This window comes from Dermacentor andersoni, chromosome 5 (assembly GCF_023375885.2).
Source record: "Dermacentor andersoni chromosome 5, qqDerAnde1_hic_scaffold, whole genome shotgun sequence".
Lineage (NCBI taxonomy): Eukaryota > Metazoa > Arthropoda > Arachnida > Ixodida > Ixodidae > Dermacentor > Dermacentor andersoni.
Genome location: NC_092818.1, coordinates 86,939,484 through 86,961,011, shown reverse-complemented (window position 1 = coordinate 86,961,011; position 21,528 = coordinate 86,939,484). Strand labels below are relative to the sequence as shown.

The 21,528-nt window shown below is 51.5% G+C and overlaps 1 protein-coding gene across 6 annotated transcripts in view; it reads left to right on the top strand.

Moving 5' to 3' along the window:
* Positions 1–21,528, top strand: part of LOC126530845 (poly(rC)-binding protein 3) — a 421,321-nt gene that overhangs the window by 58,641 nt on the left and 341,152 nt on the right. For all 6 annotated transcript variants that reach the window (XM_050178150.3, XM_050178145.3, XM_050178148.3 and 3 more), the window contains exon 2: positions 10,242–10,289. The gene's annotated coding sequence lies outside the window, so the exon portion shown is untranslated. The remainder of the gene's footprint in view (positions 1–10,241; positions 10,290–21,528) is intronic.

Below are 21,528 nucleotides of genomic sequence, written 5' to 3'. Positions count from 1 at the left end.
CCAAGGCGTGTGCCGCTAGTGCTTTTATAAAGTGCATGACATATGCAAATTACGGTGCCGCTCTGTCGTAGCAATTTGCATGAGAAACAAGATCGCCCGGTTTCGTAAGTGAAGGTACTGTACAATTTCGAGGCTTTGAAACAATGTAACGACACCGCATTCTCGCTACTAATCATTCACGAAGTGGTTGTTCTTCAAGCATTACCTGACCTTTAGGGGAGCTCCTAAACCGCCCAGGACGTTAATGCTTCAATTCGTGGTCACGAACGTTTGTAGTACGTTGGAACAACGTTGGAACGTTTGTAGTACGCTCAGCCAGCAAACACATGAAGGCATGCTCACGTTCCTGTAATGTACACGCCGAAGACTGCGTAGTCGGCGGCTTATAATTAGCGGAGTTTTCATTTCCTGTCGTTCCACCTGAGCCACTAGCATTCCCTCGTCCGAGAGCGTCGTTCGCGGTAGCGGCCAGCAGCGTTACTTATGTAAAAAAAAAAAATTTCTTGTATAAGTTTCAGCCGATGGCGGGAAGAGAGTACCCATCTCATCGACCTCGCTGTTGTAGCCGGCGCGCTGGGCGCATGTGCTCCCGATTCTTTCCGTCTGGCGTGGTACCGCTTCTTGCGGAAGACGAGTAGGCCCCGATGTGTACACGCAGCGTAGGGTTAGAACGCACGCCCTCCGGGAGTGGGTGCGCGTCCCCTGTGTGCCGTGTGGCCTCTTCCGTATACTCTCTAAGCCCTGGCGCGGCGCCACTGGCCATCGACTGGACGGACGTTGGTATCGCGCGCGCGTTGGGGGCAGGATGGGGGTTCCTCGAGGCCGGCGTCGCGCTTGTCCGTTTGGATCAATGGACCGGCAGGGACGGCACACAGCGCGCGCGTTTTGGCGGCCTGCCTCGCTATAGACACCCCCCTCTTCCCTCCTCCTAGCCTTGGGCTCGACTCGAGTGTACTACACAGCGCGGCTGTCGCTCGATGCCGACGCAGTGTCGATGCTTCTTCCTCCCCGCACGTACCGCCGCTTTTTAAGTGTGCGCGGCGACTGTTCGCGTGCCTGCCGCTGGCTCGCTCGGGTCTGTGTGTCTGTCTCCGAATGCGCCAGCTCGAATCGATATCGCTGACACTGTGCTCGACGCGTTCTCTGCGGCGGCGGCTGCTGCGGCATGCCCGACGGCCACTTCCGGAGAGCAGCGGAGAAGCGAGCCCGCGTGCGTGCGTGCTCGCCTTCCACCACGCTGGTGGACGCCGTTGGACTGCGTGCTCGCGCCAGTTGTTCCACCGCGCGCTTCGCTGCCGCGTATTCGTTTAGCCTGGCGCTACAAAGGTGGCGAAGCGTCCTGTGCTCTCGAACCCGATTTTACGACAGGCGCCGGTCCTTTCGCGTGACTGGTTGACACCAGGAAAGAGGGGGGTCGCGCCGCGTTCGATAACCGTTTCACCACGCTCTTCGGGACAGCCCGCGAGGGTCTGTGTAGCTGTTTCCGTTTCACTCTTCCAGCAGGTTGGCTGCTCTCCATGCGCGAAGTCGCTCAGGTGGACCGAGCTTTGTTGCTACGAACTATCGGGTGAAGCCTTGCGATAATCCAATGCGCGTCGCCCATGAAGCCTTGATCCCTGTGCTGCGGCCCCCTGGTTTCACCTCTGGCAACAGGGGGTTCATTTATCCTAAATCGTTTTCGTGCGGCTGAATAATAGCCAGTGAAGTTTGCAGCAGGGAGAGAACAGAAAGTGCGGGGGGGAATAGATGCAGTCCCGGGCTTTCCCTTTCTTCACTTCAGCCCTTCACCCGCTGTACCGACTGTGTATACGAGACTGGAAGCGCAAGGTATTTTATCACGCTACACAGTCTCACCTCAACTGGTACTTAGTTGCAAACGAGTCTGCATAGCATGGCGCGAGCCCAATCTCTGGTAAGCCAAATGACCTCCGCGCTAATTTGCAAGTGGAATGTAGATATATGCAAAACGAAATTGACAACTACCTCTACTTACGCACTGAGGTTAATATACGACCCGAAGCCACCGCAGGTACGACGTGTCGTCGGACCGCGTTTTTGGCACCTTTCCAGAAAATTTGTAGCTTAGGTGCGCCAGATGTGCCAAGACGAGCTCTGCAACGAGACCCGGTGACAATTGTCACTCGCCACGGTCACTTCGAAACGTTTCGTGAGCGGTGTAACTTGCATACACTTACTGTATACACATCGAAGAATGCACTCTGCTATGGGCTAGTTCTCGAAACAAGCGCCCGCGGTTTGTCCGTTTCCATTGCTCTCTCGTACTCGGTCATGATAGGGACGAGCAGAGGCCGTGTAGCCAAGCATTTCTACTACTATAGCTGGCGTTGGCGTAGTTCGCCTTGGGAGTCACGGGAGCGTGACGTGTAGAGCTCATTCGAGTGGCGGTTCACGACGTTCCCCCACGTCTGGCCGGCTTCTCAATCCTTCGCCCTGTCAAAGCGGGCATTTTTATCGGCCTCCGAGACTCCCCGCGCGTCCCCCGTCACGCGTCCGCCTGCCGAGTCGTTTCTTTTTCTTTCTTCCTTTTGTTTGTCTTTCCGCGGTGCCTTTTTCGACGGGAACACGGACGATAACCGGAAGGATAGATTGTTCTGCGCGCAGAGGCGCCCGCTCGCGTCACAGTCGCGAAAGGGTGGGGAAGGACGCGCGAATCGCGACGGCAGACCCGGAACGTCTTTTTCGTCGGGGGCCCGCCGGCTTGGGAGGCATTGTGTCGTGCCTAGGCAAGTGGAAAAGACAGGTCCGTCCGCTCCGGTCAGGCGACCGAAGAGAGAAGGCGTCGATGGAGCGAACGCGAAAAAAAAAAGAAAAATTAAGAAATGCCCCGGAGAAGCGGAAAGCGAGTGGCTTTTCGCCCAAGGTCGCGTTTTGATGCTAACGCTGACCTTGCCGCGGCGTAATAGACGGTGCGAGCGCGGCACAAACAGTCGTCCTTCCCTCTCTCGTGCCGACGATGCCACTAAAGCTTGTAGGCGAGTACTCCGTGCCGCTGTGAAGTTGTTTATGTATTGGTTGGAGGAAGCAATCTTCTCATCCCCCCCGTTCCCTCCCACAACAAGTACAACCGCGTGTGTGTGAGAGTGCATGCGTTGTGCGCCGCCACTACATCCATATAGGCACTCGCGGGTTCCTGCGCCAAAGACAATACTATGTTCGAGGAGCTTCAAGGGCTGCTCGGTGGGTTGATTGTTGTAAGCTTGCGTTCCTTGACGAAATTTGTGGCCTCAGTGTGCCGGTGGTCAGTTGTTTGAAGGTTATAGAGACACATTACAAGTAGCCCGGCAAAGGAAATGGTTCGTCGTGTGTCTGTCTAATATCCCAGCTTTTACGGCTCCGAGGTTGAAGTTGTAGCTTGTTGCAGCGCAGAGCATTCTGCAGTGCCTCTCTGGTCCGCCTCTTTAATATGCCTATGCGCTCGCTCGCCGGCTCGACAGTTTCAGCGGCGAAAGATGAAAGATTTCGCTTCCACCCCACAGCGTGCGTCCGCTGCGTTGCATTATTCGTCAGGAAAATGGCACCAAAAAAAGAAAGAAGTGTGTGTTGGAATCGACGAGCCGGCAGTCCCACGAAGAATAGCTCGTCGCCGAATCGAAGAGTGTTGTAAGTGATGCAAGCTATTCTTCCGTATTCCAGGATATTCAGATATTCATGATTTAGGATGGGGCCCGTTCCTTCGGAACTAGTCGTTTGGCTGCATCGAGACCGAAACCTGTGATTTCGGGGCGGTGCTGTTCTCCTGCTTTCTCCTAGATTCGAATTAGTGTTTAATGACGTCTCGTGTTCCAGCGTGTAATCCCCTTTGCATTTGCATCTGTTCGGGGCTTGTCTTGTGTAGAACGGGGTTTCCGTGTGCAATGTAGCCGATGAACCGGGTATTATGACAGCGATGAACTGGATCGTCGTTTCCCGTGGAATCGTTCTCAAAGAAACGAGCAACTGAGGCATGCAAAAAAAAGTATACAGGGTGTTTTCTTTTTTTTTAGCTGGACCAAATTTGTAAAAATTGCCTGTGGCAAATAGCACAATTCCAATCCTTGATCTAAATTACTGGATCATGTGGCCATTACTTCCACGAGAAACCAAAATAATTAATTAAATAATTAGCATGATTGCATAAATAACTTTGAATTAATAGCAATACGGTCACTATTTCAATCTACGAATCATAGCCGGCGAGCTCGCAAGGCGTATTCACTTGGAACGAATTTATTAATATCGATATATTAATTTTCAGTGTGTCCGAGGAAATGCATTGGCGCTCCGGTTACTTTCTTTAAGAATACCCTGTTTTATTCATTGAAGCACAAAAGTAACTTCGTAATGCTCAGGAATTAATATCGAGCTGACATGCAGATTCAGGAGGGTCTCTTAGACAATGCTGAGCGTACAGCAACGGCCACTGGAGTCCTGGACTACGCACCCACCCTTACCTATCCCTTGTCTTTCATTTTAATAAAGTTTTTCAGCCAATCTCGAAACTGGCGTCATCCTGGGAATTCGTTCCAAGTGGGTCCGCCTTGCGAACTCCACGGCTAGAATGTGTAAATTGGAATATGGGTAATAAGGTAATTAGTTCAAAACTTAATTAGTTAATTTTTGTTAAGTAGTCTATTGTGCATTTCATTTTTTTTTTGCGGGAGTAGTGTCCGCCGCTTCGAGTAGACCACCTCAAGAACTAGAATTGTGCTATCCGCCACAGCCAACCTTTAAGAATTTTTTAAAGTGTTCGCTGGAGCACCCTGTATACAACGTACGTTAACCTTGATTTCTTTCTGGTCGACTGATTGACAAGCCATTCTTTTTTTTTGGGGGGGGGGGGGGAGAAGGGGCTGACGAATCTTTGTAAAGGGGCACCCCGTAAAGAAAGGAATATAAGAAGCAAATAACCATTTCCTTGTCGATTGCGCTGCTTTTTCTTGCCGGCTGCTCTTTTAAGTATCCACGGCCAAATATTAAACTCAAGCTTTGCAGTCCTATGCAAATCGATGAGGCTACTGCGTAACCGCTCTACCACGGTATGTAAACGCATAAACCTGCTGGCCTTCATAAAAAAAGCGCGGCACTGTTTTCCCCCGTGGGACCCTGAACGTGGCGCCGCGGTCGTTCTACTGCAGTCTTCCTTAACACGCTTCCTTGTTTACCTGCGCAACCTTCTCGACACCGGCACGTGGAGGTCGCCGAGGCGCTGGCACCGCCGCTCTTCTGTGCGGGAGGCGTTGTCTCTTGCGGACCCTTAATCGAGGAGGAGGAGGAAACGTCGAAAAAGACGTCCATTGATCTTCGCTTGCCGCTCGCGTTTATAGCCGGTCTGTGCCCTTGAGACACGGTAGCGACCCCTTCGTCCTCCCTGTCTGCAGTGTGTGTGTGTGTGTGTGTGTGTGGTGGTGGTGGGGGGGGTTTACATGTCGCTTCCCGTGTATGCTGCTCTACGCGACTTCATCTTTAATCTTTTTTTTTTTTTTTCGTGAGAACCTTTGGTTTAAGTTCTGTGCCAGTTATCCACCGGTGTTTAAGAGTGTTTGTTTAGTGATTGTTTGTTTACAGCCTCGTGTACATGCGGAGACAAGATATTGCGGGTTTTGAGAGCGCGTGCCAAACTGCTCTGTTACGCTCTCTAACGGATCGGGCGCCTGGTGTTGATGACGTGGCGTCGCGTATGAGCGTCCGTTTCATGCACGCGTGCTTGCCGATTCTCCCACTTCCGATCAAGCCTGCTGTCGGGATTTCGATGGCTTCAAAAGATTACGTTGGCAGATTGGCTTAACGCCGGATAGGCGTTAAGCTTGGTGCCCTTTCTAACTATACGTATAAAAGTAAATAAAGAAAAAGCATTATGGCTTATCCGCCGGCACGTCGTCCAGCCCAGCACAGGTTTTCACAACCTTCGGTTTGTGCCTCAGGTTACATGTGACGGAACGTCCGTGTGATTAACGTTATAATGTTCCCTTCGGATTCGAGCAAGTGCGATTGATATTTATGATCTGTTTTGGCCGCTGTGGCGTGCCACAGTGCACGAACGCAATGTTTTCCCCTTAATGCCACAAGAACAAAAATAAGGAAAAATAATCAGAAAGAAGAAAACGAAGAAACCCGCTTCGATACCTTGTCTAAAGTAAATAAATAAATAAATGGATCGCAGATCAGTTGATGAGTGAAATGCAGGAACTCCGAAGGATGGGACGGGGAGGGGCGGATGGGTGGCTCTTCTGTCAACCAACCAATCAAAGGTTGCGTACCAAAGATAAGGTGGCCACAAATCAGACGTATCCGTGCGGCAGCGCACGATGCTTTAGTAGAGGAAACAGAGAGGGGTGTTCCTTTCTTATTTCTTTTTACTTATCGCTGTTTAACTAGACCGCGCATGAGCCTTTGCTCCGTTGAGTTTAGTTCCTTGTGGTTATAGGGCGCCCGGCGCAAGCCCCGACTGCGAGCCTTCGTAGCAACGGCAAAAAACAAACAAACAAACAAACAAACGAACGAACAAATAGCTGAAGTTGGCTCGGTCTTTGCACTCGAATGTAGTGAGTACTAGTTAGGTAAACGACGCGAACGCGCGTGCGCTCGCGTACTCTCGCACTCTTTCGTACGCGCGCGATCGCGTGCGGCCCTACGATCCTCTTCCATTGCTTTCCGATCTCCATACGATCCTCTTCCATTGCTTTCCGCGTGCCCAAAGAATTTCGAGGGCCACTCGTAACTTTTGCGCAAAGGGGGAGCCGATCATTTGGAGCGACCGCTGGCCCGGCTCTGTGTCCGCATCCGTCGGATCTCTCTCCGGGAGCCCGCGCGCACTTCATCGCCGAGCGACGGGCAGCGTCAAAGCGAGCGCGGGTACTCGTCGTAACAAGGCGGTCTCGTCCTCCCGGTTGAGCGCTTGCTTGCTGTCGGATGAACTGAGATGCGGCGTGTGGGCGGCGTTCACAAGCTCGGCCGCAAAGTGAACACGATCGCTTCACAAGCCCGGGCCGCGGCCTCCTCCGTTTTTATCTCGCGCGCGTGCTCGCGCTTTAGTGTACACTACACATCCGGTGTTCTCAGAGGAGTTTGGCGCAGTCATCGAGGAGCGTGCGTGCCCGAAGCCTATCCAATTAGACGAGCTAGGTCGCTGGTCGCGCGGCGGGCTGTTAGTTCGTAGCCCGCCGCTTTGATTCCGTCGCCCGACATATGCCGCGGAAGATTGCGGGGTTCGGATGTTGGCTGCGCAAGGGTTGGTGCGTCGAAGATTATGCGTATTTGGCTTTGCCGTCGTCCGTGTATGGTATGCTGGGCTATATTTCGTCGAGTGGAGTATACCGGGCGCTCTCGAAGCCTGCGTATTCGCTTGATCGCAAATTAGCGGGAGGCTTTAGGTACCGGGAGCTCTCGAAGCCTGCGTATTTGCTTGAACGCAAATTAGCGGGAGGCTTTAGGCATACGACGCAAGGAACGTCGAGAGCGTCGCCGCGTATTTAGGACGCGTGGCGCGCGTTCTTCCGACGTTGGTTCCGCGAAGCCGGCTTGTTTGGTCGTGAAGCCGACGCGCGCGCGAGAGCGGGACGCGGGTGGTTGGTTCGGGTCTCCGCCCTTTCCCCTTCCCGAGCCCTCTAGTGTTCGGATTCCGCAAGGACCACTCCGGGGCAGCAAATATCGGCCCGACATTTTTTTTTTTTTTTTCCCCCAGCTCCCGGCATAAAGAGCCGCCATGTGTGCGGGGAAAGGGGTCGGGGCGGGTCGGTCCCTGCGTGCGGAATCCTTTCATCGGATGCGGCTAATTGGATGCTGGTATACTAGTAGCTCGGCCTTTGATGAAACGCGATGTTTGGTTCTCTTTTTTATGAGGCGTGCGCGTCACTCGGAGAATCGGTGCCCTCTCTCTCTCTCTCTCTCTCTCTCGTGGCAACGGGGCTTTGTGCGAGGCGTTCTGGGCAAACGAAGCGCTCTGCCACCGCGCTTTGCTCTTCGAGTGCCTCTCACAGAAGCGGAAATAAGTCCGGTTTTATGACCCCGGGCTTGTCGGGTGCGCCGCGCGCAATCCTTTAGAGCCTCGGCCGCTCTCAGCCGTCAGTAGGGGCGCCAGCTCATTTCTGTGAGGGCGCACACTTCACGCATGAAGTGCATAGCGCGGCATTTGGCGAGCGAATGGCGTGCGTGCGCCGTTCGTCCCAGTGTGGTCGCAGTGCACATCGTGTTCTACGGCCTATGTTGTGCCGACAGGCTCTATATATAGCGACTGCCGCAGGCGGGCCGCGGCGGTGTGGATTTGCTGGTATAGATGTTAGCATATAAGCGGGTTTCGTGAAGCACGACCGAAGTTAGTCCGGGCCGGTGCAGCTCGGTGACGTAATATCGTTCGGCAGACTAACCAACCAGCTGCTGATGACGCGATACCTTGTCGACTCTCTTAAAGCTCGCAAATAATTTCCTCAATCTGCATGTTCGACTGCTGCTCCGATCTCGCATCGTATGTCGATGCTGCGAGTGGTGCAAACGGGTCGTACGCACATTAGAAGACCAGAGAGGCGTTAAGCTTGGTATCCTTTCTTCTTTAAACACATAAAATAGAAAGCGTTATGGCTGTCCGCCGGCACGTCGTCTAGCGCGGGTTTGCACAACCTTCAGTTTGTACCTCAGGTTACGTGTGACGGAACGTCCCGTACGATTAAAGTTATAATGTTCCCTTCGGCTTCGAACAAGTGCGATTGATATTTATGATCGTCGGCACCCCTCCCTATCCAACCGTCTTCTGTCCCTTCTCGTCCCACCCATGTTGGGGCACTGCGTGTCGTCGCCACGGTGCGTCGATGACGCAAGCCGGCCTTTGGGGTTGCCGTGTGGAGGGGCGAAGAACAGGCGCGCAGTGCATTCAGTAAAGGAAGGTTCACGCGATGTGCCCGTCTCACGCCGTAGGTGGGCGTACGTGCGTGGTGCACTCCCCACCGGCCCGCTGACTTAACGGCGTCCAATCGTTATTGAAGGCAGCCCGCGGGAGTTCGCTTCTTCTCCGAGCGGCGGTGGAGTCGGGGGGGGTTGGTATGGCGCGAACACGTTTTTTTTTTTTTTTAGTTTTATTTTTGGTCTCCTGTAAGGGCGCGCAGCGTCGAGCCCGAAACGGGCGCGCTCCGAGTGAGCGTGCCTGGATTTTCAACGGACGCGACGTGAGGGGCGTCGCGATGGCCGGATGAGTGTCGGCTCGTCGCCTTTGCTCCCGCAGTTCTCGCTAGTACGCCGAGGCATTTTGCCGGACCGCCGCGTATATGATCTCGTTTGACTGCGCAACACGCCGTGGGACGCGTTGTGTCCGACCGGGGGTGGTTGTTGGAGATTATTTGCATGCCGTGTTTGCTTTCTTCTTCCCTCGAGTCTGGGCGAAGGGGATAATATCCCCCGGAATGCAGCTGTTCTCGTGGTTGCTTGCGGTAGTTGCGAAAAAGAAAGATATATATATGAAGAGGAGGGAAGGAGGCGGGGGGTGAGTGAGATGGATGATGAGACTGAATATGACCTTGCCTGCAGGTTGTGGGAATGTCTTGCATTGCGGCCGTAACATCAAATTTGGTTGCGAAACATTAAAACTTTCTCACCTGTCTCGCCCACGTTCGCAATAACTTTTGCTGTCGTGCTGGAGGGTGTTCACGCTTCTGCGTTGTGTTTATACTGTGATTATTAAAAGACGAAACGTGTTTTTTAGACTTTCACTGCTAGACGCGTTTAGAGTAAATTTATTGCTCGGGAGCCTTTACAACACCCGTTTGTGGAGGAGCGCCGGCGCCAAGAACGAAGAAAGCGTTCGTTGGCGGCTTTGTAGCTCTTTAGTAGTGCGGGGGTATTGACACCGGCCTGCACGCTTGCGCATACTCGTGTGCAATGCCGATATGTATCCTTTGTGTAAAGATCGATCTGAGCTCCCTTTTCTTTAGTGATCAGTTTAAAGTGCAGAGTTGCGCTCATTTCTCTTCTTCTCGTTTCTATGCGCTTCTGATTGTCACGTGATCGGCAAAAAATGTGTCAATAGTAAGGGCTTCATCACGTATCTGAATGAAAGCCTGAGTACGCCATTTAGCTGATGGCAGGCAAAAGGGGTGCTTGAGTAATACCGCACTGGCTACTGTAAAATGCGCTATGTGACGCCTGTCTGATAATTCCTGGCCTATCGTGTTGTGAGCATACTTGACTAATGGATCCGTTATGTTCTCGCGTGAAGGTACGTGACTAACTGTTCGTTTTTATTTTTGCCATTACAGCTTTTGCTGGGAGCAACATTATCAGGCGAGCACCTGTCTCAACAACCGGTGAGAACATTTTTTTTTTTAATTCAATAGCTCGACACCTGCTCGAAGTGGCGGTTCCTAAATACTTATTCTGACTTCGTCACTGTAGTTGGAATGCTCTGGCAGATACATACTTTCTTACTTCTTCCTCTTCTTTTTTTTTCTTTTTTAATCGCGCGTCAATGACCTTTCATAGCAAGCCGCTGCGAAGTAACTTCAGGGTGGTTTCTGGCTGTTACAGGCCAGCCGTGTCCGCACTCTGGGCTTTGTTTTCTTGTGTAGGCTACGCAAATAGTCTCGTAATTGTCGTGTTCCCACATTTCGCACAATCGCACTTTTCATATACGGGCTCGCGCGTGCGTTCCTAATAAGAACATGCTACGGGCTACGATTAAGTGAGTGATAAGTGTAAGCTGTAGCGCGCCCAACCCGTCCTCGCTGTGAACCTCATTCACAGCGCTGAGCTCTGGATCGTCGTCGTGTTGGCGCAAGCATTAACCGAGAGCCACCGCGTCGCAGAAGCGCCGCTGATGAATCAAACGGATGCAAATGAAGAGGGCAGGATAGCGGCCGTCTCTAACGTCGCGCCGCGGTCGAAGAAAGAAGCAGCGGCGGTGGCAGGATGTTTATAGACTCTCGGCGAAGGGCTTTCGGGGCGTGTGTAAACACTGTGGCGTGTCTACTTTAACGCCTGACGCAGCTTAAAGTCTATATCTTATGCACTATACGGCCGGGAAAGCGTGCGTGGCCCCGTGACCCGCAGGGCGCACCTTCCGGCGGTGCGCGGTCGTGTGATCTTGCGCTAGCGCATCTCTCTCTCTCTCTCTCTCTCTCTCTCTCTCTCTCTATGCATGCATCCATGCGTTGGCGCATCCGTGCGTTCGTGCACGTGTATGTGTTCTGGGCTGCGTCGTCGCTTTTTTTCCCCTTACGCAGGTTTTCGTTTTCTTTCTTTTTCGTTCGCTCATTCGGAGCCCCTTTTCACCGCACCTGTGTTTCATTACCGGCTTCTCGCGAGAGTCGGCCTCGGCACCGCGCGTCTCTGCGCCGGCACGGGATGCACGATCACGCGCCGGCCATGCTTAGAGGACGACGATGCCTTGGCGACGGGATATATATTTTTTATTTTGCCATCTGGGAAGAGCAGTGGCCGAGGGAGAGGGGGTTGGCCTGTTCCGAGCCAGGCTCGTGCGTAAAAGGGATCCGCCGCCTCAACTCGCTCGCGCGTGCCGTGGTGGCAGGCACGCCGCGTGTATGCAGATTCCAACGTGTTTCCTTTGCTTCGCCCTTTCCCCCCCTTCCCTCCTCTGTTTCTGGTATCTTCTTCTTTTCTCCCTAGCAATTTTGTGCCTCAATCGGGGCTCCCTTGTTTGTGCTAGTCTGGCCCTGTTTACCATTCATCGCTTTGTTTGCTCCTGGTGCCATTGTCTAGCTCGGTCCCAGTTTGTCGTGACGCAACAGCGCTCACGCTTGGGAAGAGCGCTATGCGCAAATTAACGACGAAGCTGGCGCTCCCGTTGACACGCGCTTCTTTTTTTATTTTGTACATGTATGTTTTATTGTTGTTGCTTTCTTTAACGCAATCGTTGTTATTGTTGTTACTCGTTGTTGTTTAAGCGTGCTCCCCTCATTTCCTCCTAGTTATCGCTTTTGGTCTGCTGTACCTTCCTCCGGCGGCTTCCGTTCGCAATCTTCCGTTCCAAGATGTAACCACTGGCAACGCGAGTGTCTGACTGTGACGCAAGGGGGAAATTACGCGTCATTTTTTTCGCCGCCTTTTATTGGACAGTTTCTCCTCCCATCTCCACTGGAACGAGCCGTTCTGCTTAAAGCCAAATGTACGGGCTGTGCAAAGACTAAATGCGTGGAAAAAAAAGTTAGGAAAATGAAAATGATGGATGCCAAGCACCCGGCGCGGTAGCTTTAGTTTATACGTGGACGGGTGAATATATAGCTTTCGGACTGTTTGTGAACGTCTCGAAGTTGAGGCGCCCTGGCGAGCGCCCCAGCGATGGTTGTTGCCTCTGTGTAGCAGAAACGTATCTCGAAGGCTATGCGTTTACGGGTTGCATGCGCGGGAAAACACTGCCGGGTCGGAAACGCATCATGGCCAGCGTGTTTTAGACACCACCTCTGTACAAAAGTGCCCAAAAACGTGGCGTGCACGGGAATTCTTGTAGATCAGCATTTTCGTCGCGAGGAGTATCTCCCCGGTTGGTGCTAGACAGTTTAAGCCAGTCGGGTTTCCATATTGCACATTGTGGTAGTAAGTCATCTGCCTTGCACTTGATCCGTTCTGCCGACGGGTGATTTCCCATACGCTAATACGGCGCGGATGACACACTCTGCTATGAGGTCTAGCAAAACTCGGATAGATCATAGTATTGCAAGGCATCGTCATTCATAATTCCTGTGGCCGGTCACATCCATGTGGTGCGGTAAAGTTATAGCATGTTGCCATTTGCGGCATGCCGTAGAGACAGCCGTAAGAAGCAGCGCTCGTAGCGTACCTTGCGGCGTTGAATTGAACTAGGGCATGTTGAAATATAATTGGATCACCGGGGTCTATTTAGCTCCAGGTGTGAACTGTTTGGCAGGAACAACCATAGCGTAACTTGTGAAGTTTTTTTCTTCATTTGGCGAGAGCGCTTACCAAACGCAAGAACTTGTCTAACGCATCGTGTTTGAAGGAAGTGCCGCGAGATGTCGCTAGCGGCGGCGACGCCGCTTTCTGCGACGGGTAGCGACATCTCCTGGGTGGCGGCAATGGAAACGAAACCGTCTATGAGTAACTACCTATGGAAAAAAAAATGGGGAAGAAGAAAATAAACTTTATTAAAAAGAATGGTCACGCAGTTTTGCTTGTGGTGGCGGCTCGAAGTCCTTGGACTCGCGCGGCATCTTCGGCTTTCCGAAGGGCCCAGAGCTGGTCTTCCAGCTAAGAAATTATTTGTAATACCTCAAAGGGAAGCTGTTTACTTTTCGAAGCGAGATGAGGATGCCTTAGAGCGCGTACTTATAAAGCGAGGTAGAACCAGGGAAAAAGAAGCATGTGCTTGCTGCGATAAAGCTAGGGAAACGATGTAACATGTTTTATTAGGATCTGATATATATATATATATATATATATATATGGGTAAAGCATTAGGCAAAGTAAGAAAAATATCTTGGTGGCGCAGCCCCGTTTCAAAGTGGACACTCGTAGTAACTAGCTGTCGATCCATGCGGAGATAATTACACTGGTGTTGTGGGGAATGCCACACTAAACATCTGGAAGGGGATAAAGTTGAGATCAGTCTCCACGAGTGACAGTAATGAGAGAGTAAGCGTTGTGGGACGGCACATAAGCACGGGGCGTTTGAAAGATTAATTGCGCATAAGTAGAGAAGAATCAGAGTTGACGTCCCACAAAAATTGGTACGTTGCCGCAGGATGGGGTAAGCGCGTGCTTATTTTAGGCGGCAAGGAGTGGAAAAAAAGAAGAAACATAAAATGACATTAATGTTGCATAACATTAGTATGCTGAAGTGAGGTAGCACATGCCAGCGCCCCATTTTACAGGGGAATTGACTCTTTATCGTCGTTGTCATCATCATCATCATAATCGTCGTCGTCTTCGTGACCATCATTGTCCTCGTTATTCCGGTATTTCCTTGAGCGGTCATAGCTTTATACACAGACACATCAAAACTCTTTGTGGAGGTCGTTCTTCGGTGCAGCTGCGACACGAGTTCTCATGCTGCCGTGCTCTCAGTAGTGTGCAAAGGCAGCGCGCGCCGCGTGCTAGCTCACCTTTATGTTTCCACACATGAATGACTGCGCTGTGCACTGCTCTAATGAATGTGTTAGAAATTTGGCGATCCGAGACATCCGTTAGTTTCTCGCCAGTGTCCCTGATACACTTGCGCCTGCGCGTCGCACCCACTTTCAGCGAAGCACCGATAGATGGCGCTGCCAAGCTAAACACCGGCTGACTGGCAGCATTCTTTGCATTCTCGTTTTCCCTCCTCGCCGTTCGCACCCCCCCCCCCCTCACCCCACCCCCCACGCACACGGACAGTTCCATCTGCTTCCGTCGCATAAGTCTCTCGAATGGGGCCTACATCCCCCTCGCTTCCACCCTTTCCACTTCTCCCTTTTTACACTACCGACGCTACACACGGAAGATGATGAGTCCCGAACACGAACGGCGCGGTAGGGGCCGACCCGGAAGGCGGAGGAATACAAAAACAAAAGGGCGAGAGAGAACGAGGGATAAGGTTCATCGTGAATAAAAGGCCGTTCGCCCGTCTGGCTCTTGCTTCCATCTTCTCCGGACCCCCCGCCAACATTGCACCTCCTCCTTTTCTACGTGTTATTTCTTCGTTTTATTTTTCTCGTTCACCGGGAGATGTGTTTTTCGCCCCTGCTTCTCCGGTCGACCCAGTGCCGAGCTCCTTTTTTTTTTTTTTTCTCTCTCCGAGCGCGAATCTGCGTCCGCCTCTCGTTTATAATTTACGAGGTACGGAGCGGCGATCGCTCACTTCGGACGGAGCACTGCGATCGAACCCGTTTATGGTGAAATTCCGTCGTCCCGTTTTCTCTCTCTCTCTTATTCTGCTGCCCTTCGCCTGTCCTCTTCGCTCCTTTTTCTCTCCTTTTCCGTCTCTCTCTCTAACTTTTTTTCGCTTCAGCTTGCTCTCATCGTTCCCTATTTCGTTCGCGTCGCGAACGATGTCTTGTTTTCTTCCGGGACGCAAATTTGCCTATCCGTTCCGGCCGCTGTTTATTATCTTTGCCTTCTTCCTTTCTTGCCGCCAACTTTGGCTTTGTCTCCACTCCTTTCCGCCCACTATACCGCCCAACGTCCCCTATTATTTTCTTCTTCTTTGCCCTCTTCCATTTTAGAGCACATTTCTGGCGTAATCTGCTCGGCGGATCCCCCGACCGGTCTCTCGAGGAATTCATTCTGCTGTCCCTAAGTTCTCCCATGTCCTGTTTTTCTTCGTCTCCTTTTTCTCTTTCTTTCTCTACCTTTCACTTTTTCACCGGGCATTGTCGGCTTGGCTGCTGTTGCGTTAATTCTGGCGCTGAAATTCTCAGTTTCCTTTTTCACAAATTTTCTTTCCTTCTTTTTTTTTTTAACGCCAGTCCTTTCGTCCTTTTTTTTGTCTGCGCTCCGGAGACAAAGGCGGGATTATCGAAGCAAGCGTATATGCGGCACCGTTCCCTTCGATCCTTTCCCGTCGCCGCTGCCCCCCCCCCCCGCCCCCGCGCACTATTTCGCCGAGCTAATTAAATGGAAGCCCCGTCCGGCGTGCATTATTTCGCCGCTTGGCCGCCGCTGTCGGTGAGGCAATGCTTGCAGCGTACGGTCGTGTATAGGAAACCGTTCGGAGCAGCTCCGGTCGTTGCGGTGACCGTGGCGGCGCGCCGGCGGGCTTGCGCCAGTGTCCCGCGGCATTCCGCGCGTGCTTTTCGGGAAGGAGAGGGGGGGGGAGGAGGAGGTACTTCGGAGCGGCGTGGTTTCGCTTCGCTGCATGGCCTTTTGCGCGCCCCCCGATCGCAGGCACGTCACGTGTGGCTGTGTAGATAAACCTCCCGTCCCACGATTTTTTTCCCGTGGCGGCGGGATAGAGCATCGAGCGAGGTCAGATTAAACGTTGGCGGTGCGTTGCAGGTGTGGCGTTGCTGCATCTATCTGTCTGTCTGTCTGAGGCTTCTATTTTTATTACTTTACTCGCCTCACAATAACGAATGTCTGTCTGTATAGTCAGCAGCAGCGGTCGCATGGATTATATATATATATTGTCAAAGTGTTCATTGACAAAGGACGCAGGTGTGACAATCATAACCTTGCGAGCAGCGAGAACCGGCCCCGTGCGTAAAGCGCTTGGTGATGCGCCTGACTGACCGGCACTTCATCTTCGTCTTATATAATTTGTTGGAGATGCGCCTTGGTAACCGGCGGTTCTTCTTCGTTACATTTGTCCCCCGGAGAAAGAAGACGTCATCCCGGCGATCTAAGCATATGTTAACATAAAGGCATCGTAGGAGGGCTTGAGCCGATCTACGTGAACAGTTTCTCTACCGCGGCGGCGCTGATCAGAAGATTGCGACGCAGGCTTTACGACGTAGTTCACGGGAGAAGTTTGTACAAGTGAACGGTAAAGGGCCATGATATCTTGAGAGCAACTTAGAGGAATGGCCGGGAGCTAAAGATGGTACCCACCGCCAAACCAAAAAATCGGAAGGGAAGGTTGTGGGGGTCAGAGCCACTACGACGATGCTCCTTGTGCGTCTGTTCTGCGGTTGTAAGACAACGGGCGACGTGTCTGCATTCTTCAGCATGCTGCGCAGCATGAGATACAGGAGCACATTACGATGAATCAGGCTGGTAGGGTTGAATTGTATCGATGGTGCAGAAAGGTTTGCGGCCGTGCAGTAAGAAAAACGGAGAAAAACGAGTGGTGGCTTGAGTGGCAGTATTATAGGCGAACTTGACGAACGGAAGTACGGCGTCCTAGTTGGAATAGTCGGACGCGACGTACATGGCGTGCATGTCGCTAAGAGTACGGTTGAAACGCTCCGTCAACCCATTCGTCTGCGGGTGGTATGCGTTAGGGGTTCAGTGGATGATGTGACACTCCTTCAGAAGCGACGTCACGACTTAAGATAGAAAAGTGCGACCTCGACGACTAAAAAGTTCCCGAGGGGCCCCGTGACGAAGAACTGCCGCATTATGAATGATGCAACGTCTTGGGCAGTTTCATATGGAAGTGCAGATGTTTCTGCATAGCGTGTAAGGTGATCCACTGCAACGATAATCCAGCGGTCACCAGCACCGGTGCGAGGAAGCGCACCGTAAAGGACTATTTCAACCCGGTCAAAAGGACAGGATGGACACAAGCAAGCGGTTGTAAAGGTGCGGCAGTGGAAGGTGCGGCGCTGGTAGTCGAGGCAGAAGCTGACCTATTTGCGAACAAACTTGTACATGCAAGGCCAGTAATACCGGAGCCGAAAGACGGTGTCGGTCTTTAATACGCCACCGTGTGCACATTGGGGACCAGTGTCAAACGGTGCGCATAAATCGGCCCGCACATGACGCGGTATTACTAGGAGCCATTGCCGACCCTCAGGGAGATAGTTGCGACGTTAGAGGAGTTGCTCGTGAACAACGAAGTGATGCGCCTGCCGCCGTAGTGTCCTGGATGCCGGAACAGTTGCAGGATCAGTGAGAAACTCCAAAAGCGAAGAAATCCACGGGTCTTTGCTCTGCTCAGAGCGTATGTCATCGATGGCAAGTCCTGACAGGACACAGTTGAGTGGGCAAAGGCTGTGCACGTCAGGTGAAATTGGTGAGCGGGAGGAAGCACCGACATCGGTGTGCATGCGTCCAGAGCGGTACACATGCGAAGTGGCGTTGGATGACACTCATAGGGCTAGATCTAGTAAATATATATACCCAAGTTAGTGGACGAATTGATAGCCGTCGCCATAGCACAATTGGTAGTGCAACGTAGGCGTAATGCGGAGGATGTGGTGGCGGTGGTAGAAACATTTATTGCGGGTTCGCCTCCCACCGACGACAAGTTATCTTTTCGTCCAATTTGATTTCCCTTTTCTTCATAATTTTGTACATTCCAATTTCAACCGCACCTAATTTCCCCGATGCCTTCCTTGGCTTCGTTGTCGGTTGACTTGATGTGGTCATGATCAACAAAATCGAGCCCCTCGGTTCCCCTTGTTCCCCCGTTTATTCATTGCGAGGGTGTCGAATCTCGCAGTCTTGATGTCATTTGGTAGCACTATATATCACGTTCGCCTTCTGTGAAGTGGAAAGAAAAAAGTTCTTCGTGTCTTCGTGCTTGCTTTGAGAGCCGAGAGAATTTGTCCCCGCTATAAGAGGGCGCGCTGTAATCAAGAACACCACTCGAGTAGGACAGTTTGTAAGAAGCTGTACGGCCGGGTTTACGCCGAACAAAATAACTTCCGCTTGACGTAGGCAGCACAAAGCTATACTGTATCGTTTGTCGTTGTGGTTTTAGCTTGAGCTTCTGCGGGGAAGTATATAGAGAAGAAGAAGAAGAAACAGACTAAATGAAGGAAACGTAGAATAAACCGAAAATCTGGCGCTCTTCTGTCGAGAGCCGTAGGGTCAGTCGTCTTTCCTTTTATCGAACGCCTTTAACAAGCGACCGACGACACAGCGCCGAGTGTAATGGTCTTCCCAATCTCCGCCGCTTCTACCCTCTATTTTTTATTTTTATTTTACGTTCACCGAAAACGCTCGTTGCTATTCCTCATCGTCCCCCCCCCCTCTCTCTCTCCTTCCTCCACTCGTTGCGGCAGCGTTGGAGACTCGGGACTCTCTCTCTCTCTCTCTGTATAACTGTACCTCTTCTCGCTCGCGTTTCTTTTCGCCTCTTCTTTCGTTTCTTCAAACGTCTCTTATTTTCTCTTATCTTTTTTTTTCTCGTGGATAGCCATTCCTCGCGCTTCTGCTTTTTCATTCAGCCTGCTTCCCTGCTGGGGGATCCCCTTTACGTTTCACACTTTGCCGGTAACGTGGCTTCCGACATCTGGCCGAACACGATAAGAGCCCGGGACCCCCGAAGTCGAAAACCACGGCTGCACATCCATTGGGCCACCAGTCGCTCTGCATTTTATTTCTTTTCTTCCTTTTTTTTTCGTATGCGTCTAAGAAGGCTGCCACCTAAGGGAAGAAGGTGGTATTGAACACCGCGAATGTAGGAGAAAAGAAAAGGGAGGAGGGGCAAAAGAAAAAAAGGCTGTCGAGGTGGTCAAGGAAGAAAAGGTCGCTGAGGTTCGCCGGCCTGAATCGGAGGCTTTGGGAGTGGAAAGCCGAGCGGCTGTATTGCGTACACGTTCATTGCCGTGGCGGCTTCGAGGGTCGGAGGGCTAGGAGCAGCGATACTGTTGTTGCAGCAGTGGCGTGCATTGTTGCTTGGAATGTATACGAGTCCGTGTTGACGGAGCCAAGTTTCCAATTCGTGAAGATCCGTTGCTGTGAGAACATTCAGTGATTGGCCGGCGCCCGTCGGCTGGTCGTTCGTGGTAACTTGCAGCCACAATGGCGCAGACTGCATTCCAAGCGTTATTTATTTATTTATTTATTTATTTATTTATTTATTTATTTATTGCTACTGATAAAGCGGCTGCTGCTGCACAAGTACTCGGTTCCGTCTCGTAAAGGTAGCCTGGACGTCGTCTTAAGCGGAATAATCGTGGCGCTAAAAATACCACGGACATGGGTTGCATGCGATTGATTGCCGGTCAATAAGTAAGTGAAGAGAGTGCAGTTGAAGCATCCCTCACTCGTCAACTTCGAGGAGAGTGATAGAATAACTCGTGTAATATCAGCGCAAATATATAATTGTGTAAGGTATCCGAGATTACGATTGCAGAAAGAAGCGGGGGGGGGGGGGGGCGAGGCAGGGGGGGTGTAGGGAATTCCAGCGCAGAACTTTCGTGATCGTTCCAAGTTTTCATTCTGTACATACTACATACCGGAACATCGGAAAAATGGATAGTAATGGTGGTAGCGACAGCTTGCGGTGGTCTGTTGACCCGCAAAGCGATAGCAACGTTACTGCGCTTCGTGCTGTGCTTGAGTCAAAGGAAAAGAACCACAACACATCCACAATCATGTTGCAGCGGACCCTATCACGCAAGGAGCCACACTGCATGCAGTCTGTCATTGAAATTAGTTTCTAGTGCCTAGGTTGAGCTTAAGGTCTCAAGATGGCGTTGCCACCGTGCTGCTACCGACATCTACATCTTTACTGTTCCGTAACTGACAATACCTATTGATCCTTTTCGAGAATCAGTTTCGTTTAGAGAAACGAGAGGCCGCTTCCGGCGTCTGGCCTCACTCTGCGTCAGCAAAAGCGCAGGAATATGAAACCATTACCTCTTCTGCCCTGCTTCTGTGCGATCTCATTGTGCTTCATTCATGCTGCAATATATGGAGCGGCGGAGTGAAGACGTGTGCAGTAGCTATAGCTACAAAAATTGTGACTTCGATATTAAGGAACGGAATGAATCTGTGTGTCCAAGTTCACGGACCGCCGCTAGATGAGGACTGCCTGTGTTGCAGGCTCTTGGCGATGCATGGCTTCCCGCGAAGATTAAAAAAAAAAAAAGATTCGCTCATCCGCCAGCGTTGTAGTGCTAACCTCCTAGGAAAGGACTTCAACGCCTGAACTTCTGTACGAGTGAGTACCGCCCGTTATATGGTGACAAAGCCAGTAGCGCCGGTTCTTGGCAGAAGTTTCTCACACGTTATCTACTCGAATCCACCTCAACACACACGCAAACTTACGCCCACTATATCGCCGCCGTATCAAGAATATGTGATCGGGCGCGCACTTGAGTCAATGCGCCGAAGCGTAGGTGGCGGCGACTACGCCGTTTCGTAACGGCCCACACAGTAAGCGAGAGACTAGCGATAACACGTACTTGCTACAAGCTATTACAACGTACAGAACATCTACGTTACAAGTTCTGTGCCTAGGAAGAACATATATAACGCAACTGAGCACACCCGCGAGCTATCAGGCAGAACATAAGCAATTAGATAGTTACCGCCCGGTAATATTACTGAGTTAAAAACGTGACAAGCTGCTGCTTAAATGTGTTTAACAAATAAATAACAGATAGTTAAGTACACTGATACGGATTCAATTCACAAGCAGGAAGTTAGAATAGCTTGAAATACATATTTAGTTTCGCTCTTATAACAAGCACCGTATACGCTGCTCGCGCCGTTTGGACAGAGTGATGAGCTCCGAAAGCGCTTACATGTCCTTTGAAGCTGTAGCCAAACCTTCGCGTGTCGTCAACCCAGTCACTGTCTACGATATCCGCCGAAACAGAGGTTTTCAGAGCAGCACCGGCGTCATGTACATCCCTTGTAAACACAGAGGCAACGGAGGGGAGGCAGCTGAGGCAGGCAATGGACGCGTCACCACGTGATCAAACATGGCAGCGCCCACGGGATCGTCGTGAATAGGGTCAATGCGGAATAGTTTAAAGGGACACTAAAATGAAAAATGATTTCTTCTGCATCAGTAAATTACCGTTATACAACACCAAAAACACCACTCTTACAACGATAAGATGTTTGGTAAGCCAGAAAAAGCGCAAGAACGAAATACGGGTGGCGACGCCTACATAAGTTCCCGCACCTGGGGGCTGTGACGTCTTAGATTTTGATGGCATCTTCTAGGGCCTACTAATTATATATAACGGTACAGAT